The following is a 12,052-nucleotide window of genomic DNA, read 5'->3' on the forward strand; positions in this document are numbered from 1 at the left end:
TCGCTGTCGTTCCAACTCTTGTTCCAACTATTCCAGGCGCCCTTGGTGGCCGTGGAACAATCCCATGAAATCAGCTGCGTGGGGTTGTCCCTCCTTTCCTGATTCGCGCCCTTCAGAGGAATTCGCCTTCGGGTCTCTCAACCTAGAAGTGCCTTCCCTGTGTTGGTTGGTCACCCCTTGGTGAGTGACGATATCCCTGTCGTTATTTCCAGCGTCCTGATTCTCTTGTTCAGAATCGGACGCTGTGTGACTGTCTTCGTGCGATTCGTCCGCCATTACTGGTTGATCTCTCGGGTCCCTGGCAACGGTGCCAATGTTACGATGCGTAAGCGGAGTTTAGTGGGCTGGACTCGTTGGGTTGGCCCAATCGTCTGAAGGAGGAAGCCTCTAACTAAGTTCGCATCTCGGAGCCTCCGTCCGACTTTTAGGTATGAAGGAATGGGGGGTGGTACCTGCAAAGACACTCTGATGCCTAAGTCAGCAAGGGGCTAAGCAGGTTTAGAGAGTATTGGGACTTAGAGATACCTGAGAGGTGTTAGTGTATTTATAGAGGTGAACCAATAACCACCGTTGAAGTAGTTCCACCTTTTAAGGAGGATAACCGTCCCTTTATCTTAGGAAAGTTGAGATATGGCTCCTGGAAATGGGTTGAGAGATTTTAGGGGCAGTTACTTATTTGAATAAGGGTTATTTGCCAGCTAACCTTTGATCCCGACTTCCTTTGGAGTGAAATTTGTGTCGAATCCGACCTCTTGAGGGGAGGTCGGTTATGCGGGGAGGCCAATCTATGGATTTGGCCTTTTTATCTTATTTGGACCTGAGCCTTAGTATTGGGGAAGGATATGAACAAGATTATAACATTTTTGTTGATGTAATACTTTTAATTTTACTGATAATTTAAAATTTATATTAGTCTATAATTATGTTTTAGTGTGTTTATTTATATTTTAATTATTATTTATTATAAAACAATTATTTCGGTTGAACTACAGTTAAATCGGTTGAACAAGTAAATCAGTAAACCAGTAGCTAGAGCGGTTCGATGACTAGTTCAGTTTTCAGAACCTTGCAAATGATATGATAATCTAGCTATCAGTGATCACTCAAGATTTCGGCCGCCTAATATGTATGGGATCTATTGTATCATCTTACCTCCCAATATCATTTTTTTCGTCGGAATGTCATCCGAATCAACCAGTTGTATCCATTGCCAAACTTCTTGCATTTGTCATGATACTTCACGTGATCTGACTCTACACTTTATACTCAATCCCACGATGACTACTATAGTTCTTCCCACAAAAAACCACCTCTTCCTTATTTTGAAATTGATGACAAATTCATTCGGTGTAGGAGCATGAGACGATTCAGGTTGCCAATCCTTTAGCCCAAATTTAAAAATCCTTACTCAGCCATAGCTTCAAGATTGAGGGTTGACAAATGAAGAGGAAATTCCTGTGTGGCTGAACCCTCAGATTGACGGCTGGTGGGTCAAACTGGAATAGCCCTTATGTCCTTGTCACTATTAGTAAGAAACTCGACATCATCATCGTCCTCGCCAAGAGCTTCTTCTCTTGGATCTGCCTTGCTAGTATCTATTGGGTCTTGAGCAACCCGAACAGGTGATGATATTACAAGAACAAGCTCACCAAACGTGCGATTATCTGCATGTCCCACGCATGTTCCACTTCACGATTCAAATTTATGGTGAAAGTAAGAGATGTTGCTAAAGCTGCAACAGCTAAACCAACGGGAGTAGACCTAGATGCTTCGATTGTTCCCACAAAATGAGGATTTAGAGCCGATCCTCTAAAACTTCCAACCACATCTTCAAGTTTTGTATACAACTCTGTAGTACGGATCTCCAAAAAACTTATACCACAATAAAATATTACTTGCAAGTTATCATCGTTCTGTAATTCAAACAAATCAAACTTTACAAATCCAATAACTGACCCACTCTCTTTTTTCCAACTAACCCAATTATTTGCAGAATATTATTTTGTAACTCTGTAAATGTTGTGGATAGTCTTATAAATACAGCAGATGACTTCTTCTTACCGGTAAAAGTAACACTCTCTCTAGTCTTTTTAATCTCTTTCTATTGCAATGTATAAGTGTTAGAAAACTATCATCACTATCACCCATTTGTTAACTCTACAACACTTCCATCCGTCTCTAACTATTTATGCCTTCGAATTGGTCTCTATGCAACCATAAATCATATATAGCATAAATCGTTGGTGTTTAATATGTTTTTTCTAGTATGTTACTTCATAAATTATGGGAGTATATCATGTTTTACATTTTTTGCTTTAAAATCCAGCTTCATCCGACGATTTATATTCATTAAAACGCTTTTTGCACTCCAGAATTTATAACTATTTATGAATCGTTATAATCCTCAATGTTTTATATTTTTTTATTAAAACCAATAGGAAAGGAAAACGATTTACATAAAAAGTGAAAGGACAAAAAAATTAATTTTTTTATTTAGGACAATCTAATAATTTTTATATTTAATTAATTTATTTAAATAATTTATCCTAAATTTTACTATTTTAATTTAAGAATAATTAAAAAATTATCTTCTCACTTTAGAAAAGATTAAATTTAAAAAGAAGTAAAAGATGAAGTAATTATTGATATAATAATACTAATTTTGTCAAAATGTCATTTCAGTCCCTACTTTGATGTGTTGTTTTACATCAAATCCCTATCAATCTGTGTGGTGGTGACTGTGCCTCAAAAGCAAATTTTGCATTCGCCGCTATCTTTGCTCCGTACCATACGCGAGATACATAAGATTGTGGTTTGGAAGCAACGTAATAATATTCCTCTAATGCAAAAATAAAAAAGAAGAAATCGAAATTTGTAAATTAAACACTAGCGTCCATATTAATTCCCTAGAACCATTTTTCATGCAATATAATGATCGAGGGTGGATATCATTAGAAAGGTTATTAGTTAGGATTAGCCTCTACTTTGTTATGATTTAAATTGGAATAATCGTTAAATTTTTTAAATTATATTCTAATCCTACTTAATTAATCCCTTCTAATGTTATCTTTTAGTATATATATATATATATATATATATATATATATATATATATATATATATATATAATTTTATTTGCACATTAGTCTTTTAACTATGCTATATAAACATAAAAAAAACATTTATTTAGTGTTTACAAAAATTTAATTACGCTACTATACATTTTTCATTATATTATTATGAGAAATTTGATTATTTTATTAATTAACTACTTTGTTTTAAAATATATAAACTAACATAAACAAATATACACAATAATATATATTGATTATTTTTTTTATTCACAAAGATTTTCATTAATCTTATATGACATACTTTCCTATTTTATAATTTTTTTCCTTCTCCCCGTTTTTTGGTTAAAAACATAAAATTGGAAAATGTAATTTCTGATTGAATCTGGATTGAACATTTGAATTATTAAATCTATAATTCTATTAGTTTGATGATGGATTCGATTTTCAAAATTTTTGTTATTTTTAATGAATCTTTTAATATGTATTGGATAAATAAATTTTAAATAAAATTTATTATAAAGAAATTAAGTTTTAAAAATATTATTATAGAATAATTTAATTTTTTAAAACTAACCAATAAATTTATAGAATGATAAATATTTGTTAAAAGTTAAGTGTTTGATTTAAATTTTTTAAAGTAATTTAAGTATTTGCTCAATTATTTAATATTATAAAAAGAAGAAAATAATGTTTATAGAGTGCCATGATAGGCTCCTATAGACAAAAGTTAATAACTTTTTTTTCCAAAATAATTGTTATTTTTTAAATTGAGTACTTGATCTATTTACACATGAAGAAGCAATCAACTTCTAGATAAATTTTTTACACAAAAGATGTTGAGCGATGAATTTCGGGGTGGAACTAGGTTGAATTTTAGGGGGTTAAAAATTAATTTTATAATAAAAAATAAAATAAAATGTTTAAAAAGATTAAACTCAAATTTGTACATAATTTATAAAAAAATGTGAAGTTTGAGGCGGTCATTGTCCCCTTTTATTGCATGAGACTCCGCACCTGAATAAATTCGACTTAGGTGAGTTTGATATATAATTTAATTAAAATTTTTTAAAAAAATTAAAATAATAAAAAAAATTTAATCATAAAAATATTTATTTGAACAAAATAATAAAAATATTTTGTTATAAAAAAATTTTAATTTTTTATAAGTACTTGAAATAATTTTTAAAAAATAATAAATTAATTTTAAAAATTATATTAAATATTAATATTTTAACTTTTTATAAGTTAAAAATAAAAAAAGGATAGATTTATGCAAACTGGTGACATATCAGTCAGAAGTCGAAAATTGATTCTCTTAATTTTTTAATTATTAATATTTTTTCTGTTTTTATTTGATCTCACCTATAAAATATAGGTGAAAGATTATCTTTTATCCTAAAAAAAAATGAGAGGATCTAATCTAGTGAGAAGCCAGTTGTTGATTTTGAGGTTGTCCAGTGAGCAGTGATAGCATAGTTCCTGTCACGTGGCACACCATGAACCTCATAATAGGGATAGCATGGGCTGAACATCTTCCCGTGCTAGAATTTGATGGCATCCACAACAATCCAAGGACAACCAAATAGCTACACTGTAAGAATGTTCCAGAATATTTCCCACACCGAAGTTTTTTATCTCCGCCTGAAAGTGAGAGATCAACGTTTGAAAAATAACATAAATAGGTCTTCGAAAAATTCTGCAATAAGTTTATAGCCTTTTAAAAAATAAAAATATTAAATAAATTGTTGAAAATTTTGTTTGACAGATTTATAGGTTCTTGAAAAAAAGTATTAAATAAATCTTGTAAATTATAATGATGGACTCATTGGTCCTTGATAGAAAAATAATGAATTGTATTCAATATTGTAATTTTGTAGAAATCTGTAAGTTTAAATTCCTCGGAAACTTACTTCATATTTTATTTTCTTAAAACCCTGTAAGTCTATCACAATTTTTTCATTGACTTACATGCTACTTTTTATCCGATTGGAACTTTTCATTGAAAAATTTTCAAGCAATTACTTGTCTTATTCCTCTAAAACTTTATGAATTTTTATTTTATTTTATATTTTCATCTACTATATATAGTCCTTTTTTTTTTCTAATAATAAGTGTGAATATAAGGTTCTGAAAATCGAACTTTTCTTTAAACTATTTTAACTATTAGTTTATTAATTTAAAAATTTAATTATCATTCAACTGAAATAATCAAATTATAATAAATTAATATATAAAATTTATAAATACATGCATTAAATATAAATATATGTTAATATAAAATTAAAAATTATGCAAATTAAAAATACAAAACCAACTAAAATTTTATAATTTCATGTAAATATAGTGCAAAAGTTAAATATGAAAGAAAATAACCAAATATCAAGAGTGTTTTATTTTATTTTTATCTTTTCATCTACTATAGTCTTTTTTTTCTTTTGAGCAATAATAAGTGTGAATATAAGGTTCTGAAAATTAAACTTGTCCTTAAACCATTCTAACTATTAGTTTATTAGGTTAAAATTTAATTACGATTCAACTGACATAATTAAATTATAATAAATTAATATATTAACATTATAAATAATACATTAAACATAAATATATGTTAATATAAATTTTAAAATTATACAAATTAAAAATACAAAACCAACTAAAATTTTATAATTTCATATATGTATAGTGCAAAAGTTAAATATGAAAGAAAATAGCCAAATATCAAAATTTATATTTATATAAAATTCATAATATTATATATATTTTGATTTTATACAAATAATATATATATATATATATATATATATATATATATATATTATAATAATAAAGGATAATTATACAAAAATTATTAGTTTAATTGTATCTTATTTCATAAATTGTTCTTTATTATTTGAAAAAGAAGTATATTCTATATTTTTAATTTTTAATATATATTTAATTTAAATTAGATGTATTATATTATTATCTTAAAGTTAAGTATAATTTATTATATAAACAAAATATATTAAAAAATATTCTTATAAACAAAAAAATTTGTTTGTTAGGCCTAAATACTTAACCCAATTGTCAAAATGTTAATCCTAATCCTAAAATTTTAAGAAACACAAAATATCTATATTTAGTACTACACACGCAACAGCTAAGAAAACCAAAGAAAAAAAGAAAAGAAAAAAAGAGAAAGAACTGGAGAACAAAGAAGAGAAAAAACATAAAAAAGGTAGAAGAAAGAAAGAATGGAGAAAGGAGGAAGGAGGAGAAGACAACGATGGTAGAAGGAGGAGTTGTCATCGCCCAGCAAAAGGAAAGGGAGAAAGGCGAAGAGAGAGAAAGAGAAATAGAATCGGAAAGAGAGAAAAAGTAGAGAGTTTAATGAGGAAGAGAAGGGAGAAGATGACACTAGCTATGGGGCCACTGACTTTTTTGTCGCTTTTGTCGTCACAGATGATCCAAAGCTTAAACGAGAGAGAAAGAACACGAGGTAGAAAGACTACAAGAAAGAAGAAGAATAAATGAGGGCACTAGTGAAGGAGGATGTCATTGTTGTTGTTGAAGTCGTAGAACCTCAATATCGGATATTTTTTCACCTTGACCTGCCAGCTAGATAACTCACTTTTGCCTCAATTTTAAAAATTGATCGATTTCTAGTTTGGTCCGATCATTCAATTTTCTATTTTTCAATTTCCAATCTATTTTATTCGAGTTACTTTTCTAATTGAGTCAAACTACTTTTTTCAATGATTCATGGTTCGATCGATTCGACCAGTTGGTTTGAACTAATTTTTAAAACCACGTGTGAGAGGTGTCTGGAAGAGTGAAGAACTTTAAAAGAGAGATTATTAAGATGAGATTCACTATTATTTGAGTAGCAAATTTATTTAGAACAACAAAATAATTGATTATGAAAAAAGATTAGTTCTAGCTCATCATAGCAGATAGCAGTAAAAAAGATTAGGTAGTTTTTTGTTACGTATTGGTTGCTTAAGTTACACCATCCCTTAAATTAGGTGTATGTATTTTTAGTAACCCAAAATTGTAATGGTATGAGGCAAATGGCTTGGGTGCTAAAACCTTTGTGAGGATACCTATAGTTTAGTCTTTGGACTTAATAAGTAATAATTTGATCATTTTGTCAAGAAAATTTTCAAAACAACATCGCAATATAGCCTTATGTACTTATTTCTATTGTGGAAAACTGAATACCAACTATATGTAGTGCTGCTTGACTATCACGGTAGGTAGACATTGGTTTTTCCACTAATAGCATAAGTTTCTTCATGATGTACACTATCCGTTGAGTTTAACGTGTTGCTAATGTGAAAGCTTTATATTTTGCCTTTGCTGAAGATCAATCAATAACATTTTGTTTCTTACTCTTCCATGTAACCAAGTTGATTCCTAAGAAAAAAGAATAGCATCCAAAAATTAATTTACGAGAATTAGAACATGTTGCTTTATCGTTGTACCAATGGTTCAATGTTGAATGCATGTGCAACAAAAGTATTTATGCCATTAAAATACTCAAATTTAATTTTTCTTACTTATGATGTAGTGATCATAGATCTACAAATGATGACTTAGAATTATGATCCCAAAAATAGAAAATAACTTAGACATTAATAATTTCATCACTTTAAACACCTTTTAAAAAATTTTCAGTAACGTTTTTTTCTTAAATTAGAGACCTCCAACAACGAATAGTCACATTTTTTACAAGGTAAACAATTTCAATAAAAACATAAACGTAAAATCACATTGAAATTTAAATTTCTTTTAAGAAATTTTGGCCGAGTTTCTTAAATTAGAGGCCTCCGCCAAATGATAATATCAGTTATTTTTCACAAGGGACATAAATTCGCACAAACATTTAATCACATTATGCAATCCTAAGTATTCTATTATGCACCCTTTATTACTCTACAATTTCTAGTAAACAAGGGTCAAGAAAGAGCCATTAGACATCCTACTCCGACATTTGTCCTATAAATCTATCATAGAAAAATTAAATCCAACATAACTTAAAAATTTCTGCAACTTAAGTAATTTAGTACGGCAAGGAGGTCACCTTCTATTTTCCTATCTTTTTATGTTTTATGCAAAGGGACTCTCTTATATACTCCATAGAGGAGAAAAAAGGCTAGAAATTTCTGCTTTGAGACTCAATCAAAGATATTCTAAAATCAACCATTTATTCTTCGCAAAGTTATTGAGAAAAAGTGTCAGAACCTATTACAAAGAGATTGATAGTCAGAAGGTTAATCTAGACAAATCTTCAGTTTTTTTAGTAAGAATACACCTATTCATATCTGAAACACTCAGCGGAGATACAACTTGTTCCTCATTTTGAAAACTAAAATAAATACTTTGACTTACTAAATGTGGTTCAGAGATTAAAAAAATAAATTTTAACTATATTAAGAACAAAGTGTATCAAAAGCTGAGTCATTAGAAAAGAGCTCTCTTATTATCTAGTGGCAGGGAAGTTCTTTTTAAGATCGTGATAATGGAAAAATTTTTATTTACATGATAAGCTGTTTCAAACTCCGAAAAACTTTAATTAAAGAAATTCAGCAAAAATATTTCAATGTTCGTGGACCCAGAGAAGATAAAAAAATAGAATGCAATGGATCAGTAAAAAATTTTTGCAGGCCTAATGATGAGCGGATATTTTATACGCTTTTTGGGGGTAATTTCATGTAGATTTTAGCATGTTTTAATTAGTTTTTAATAGAATTTTATTAGTTTTTAAGCAAAAATCATATTTCTGGACTTTACTATGAGTGTGTGTATTTTCATGTGATTTCAGGTATTTTCTGGCTGAAATTGAGGAAGCTGAGCAAAAATCTGACTTAGGCTGAAAAAGGACTGATGATGCTGTTGGATCCTGACCTCCCTGCACTCAAAATGGATTTTCTGGAGCTACAGGAGTCCAATTGGCGCGCTCTCAACGGCGTTGGAACGTAGACATCCAGGGCTTTCCAGCAATATATAATAGTCCATACTTTGCGCGAAGATAGACGACGTAACTTGGCGTTGAACGCCAAGTTCATGCTGCTGTCTGGAGTTAAACGCCAGAAAAACGTCATGATCCGGAGTTGAACGCCCAAAACACGTCACAACCTGGAGTTTAACGCCAAGAAAGGCCTCTACTCGTGGATAGCTTTAATCTCAGCCCCAGCACACACCAAGTGGGCCTCAGAAGTGGATTTCTGCACCAATTATCTTTGTTTACTCATTTTCTGTAAACCTAGGCTACTAGTTTACTATTTAAACAACTTTTACAGACATTTCTTGTACCTCATAACATTTTCAGATCTGAATTACATACTTTTGACGGCATGGGTCTCTAAACTCCATTGTTGGGGGGTGAGGAGCTCTGCAGCGTCTCGATGATTTAATACAATTCCTTTGTTTTCCATTCAAACACGCGTGTTCTTATCTAAGATGTTTATTCGCGCTTAATTGTGAAGAAGGTGATGATCCGTGACACTCATCACCTTCCTCAACCCATGAACGTGTGCCTGACAACCACCTCCGTTCTACATCAGACTGAATGAATATCTCTTAGATTCCTTAATCAGAATCTTCGTGGTATAAGCCGAATTGATGGCGGCATTCATGAGAATCCGGAAAGTCTAAACCTTGTCTGTGGTATTCCGAGTAGGATTCCGGGATTGAATGACTGTGACGTGCTTCAAACTCCTGAAGGCTGGGCGTTAGTGACAGACGCAAAAGAATCAATGGATTCTATTCCAACCTGATTGAGAACCGACAGATGATTAGCCGTGCTGTGACAGAGCATAGGAACGTTTTCACTGAGAGGATGGGAAGTAGCCATTGACAACGGTGACACCCTACATAGAGCTTGCCATGGAAGGACCTTACGTGTGTTGAAGGATTTCAAGGAAGAGTTGAAGTCAAAGGACAAAGCATCTCCAAAACTCCAACATATTTCTCATTACTGCACTACAAGTAACGCTTTTATTCTCCATTATTAAAGTAATAACTATTTATTTTATGCCCTTTTCTTTATTAAAATACGAGGCTAAAGAATCCTATTGGTATCCTAACTAAGACAAATAAAATAAACATTGATTGCTTCAAGCCAATAATCTCCGTGGGATCGACCCTTACTTACGTAAGGTATTACTTGGACGACCCAGTGCACTTGCTGGTTAGTTGTGTGAATTACAAATTCGTGCACCAAGTTTTTGGTGCCGTTGCCGGGGATTATTGAGTTTGGACAATTGAAGGCATATTTTGTTTCTTAGATTAGGAATAATTGATTTTTATTTTTATTGCTATAAAGTCATTAAATCTTGATAGGATAGTTTCTTTTCAAAAATTTCTTTTCAAAATTTATTATTTTTCTTTTAATTAATTGCTAATTTTCGTGAGTTTAGTGTCTTGTTCTAAGTTTGGTGTCAATTGCATATCTCATATTTTTATTTAAAAATTTCGACTTGTGTTCTTTTTAAAGCATTAATTGGAATATCTAGAACAAGTGTTATATTTATTCCCAATTGGCTAGAGTATTGGTTTATATTCTTGATAATTGGTTATACCCTTTGGAACCTTTTTCAAAAAAATAATTTTTCTTGAATTGAATCTTGTGCCAAACTTTAAGTTTGGTGTTTTCTTGTTAATCTTTTTGTAATTTTCGAAAATTTTATTAAAGTTTTCTAAAAATTTTAAGTTTGGTGTTCTTCCTCTTGTTCTTGGTGTTCTTGTGAATCTTCAAGGTGTTCTTGAGTTTTTCCTGTGTCTTGATCTTAAAATTTTTAAGTTTGGTGTTCCTTGGTGTTTTCCCTCCAAAATTTTCGAAAATAAGGAGCATTAGATCTAAAAATTTTAAGTCTTGTGTCTTTTGTGTGTTTTTCTCTTTCATCACAAAATTCAAAATTCAAAAAAAATTTATATTTTCTAACTAATTTTGAACTTCTCTTTTCGAAAATTTTATATAAAAATTCAAATTTCAATTCCAAAATATTTCCAATTTCTTTTATTTATTTCGTTTTTTTTATTTTAATTTATAAAAATTAATCCAAAAAAAAATAAAATAAAATAAAAAAATCAACATATAAATTATTCCTTGTATTCCATCATGGAATTAAATGGGAATGAACAATTCAAGAGGACTCTGGGGTCATATGCTAACCCCACTACTGCTTCATATGGGAGTAGTATCTGTATACCCTCCATTGGAGTTAGTAGCTTTGAGTTGAATCCTCAGCTCATTATCATGGTGCAGCAAAACTGTCAGTATTCTGGTCTTCCACATGAAGAACCTACAGAATTTCTGGCACAATTTTTGCAAATTGCTGACACAGTATATGATAAGGAAGTGGATCAGGATGTCTACAGATTATTACTGTTTCCATTTGCTGTAAAAGATCAAGCTAAGAGGTGGTTAAATAACCAGCCTAAGAACAGCATAAAAACATGGAAGCAGCTGTCAGAAAAATTCCTGAATCACTATTTCCCTCCAAAACGGATGACACAGCTAAGGCTAAGCATCCAAGGCTTCAAACAAGGAGATAATGAATCTCTTTATGATGCCTGGGAGAGATACAGAGAGATGCTAAGAAAATGCCCCTCTGAAATGTTTTCAGAATGGGTGCAATTAGATATCTTCTACTACGGGCTTACAGAAAAAGCTCAGATTTCTCTAGACCACTCAGCTGGTGGATCTATACATATGAGAAAAACAATTGAAGAGGCTCAAGAGCTTATTGACACAGTTGCCAGAAATCAACATCTGTACCTAAGCAGTGAATCTTCCATGAAAGAAGAAGCTAAAACAGTAACTGCTGAACTCAGTCCGGTGGATCAGGCTAATGAATTCAATCAACAATTAGACTTTCTAACTCAGCAGCTAGCCGAATTCAAGGAAATATTACAGGAAACAAGAATGGCCAACAGGAACATGGAAGCACAATTAAAGCAGACAGAAAAGCAACTGTCAAAACAAATAACAGAAGAAT

This window comes from Arachis stenosperma, chromosome 3 (genome assembly GCF_014773155.1).
Source record: "Arachis stenosperma cultivar V10309 chromosome 3, arast.V10309.gnm1.PFL2, whole genome shotgun sequence".
In the NCBI taxonomy this organism is placed as follows: domain Eukaryota; kingdom Viridiplantae; phylum Streptophyta; class Magnoliopsida; order Fabales; family Fabaceae; genus Arachis; species Arachis stenosperma.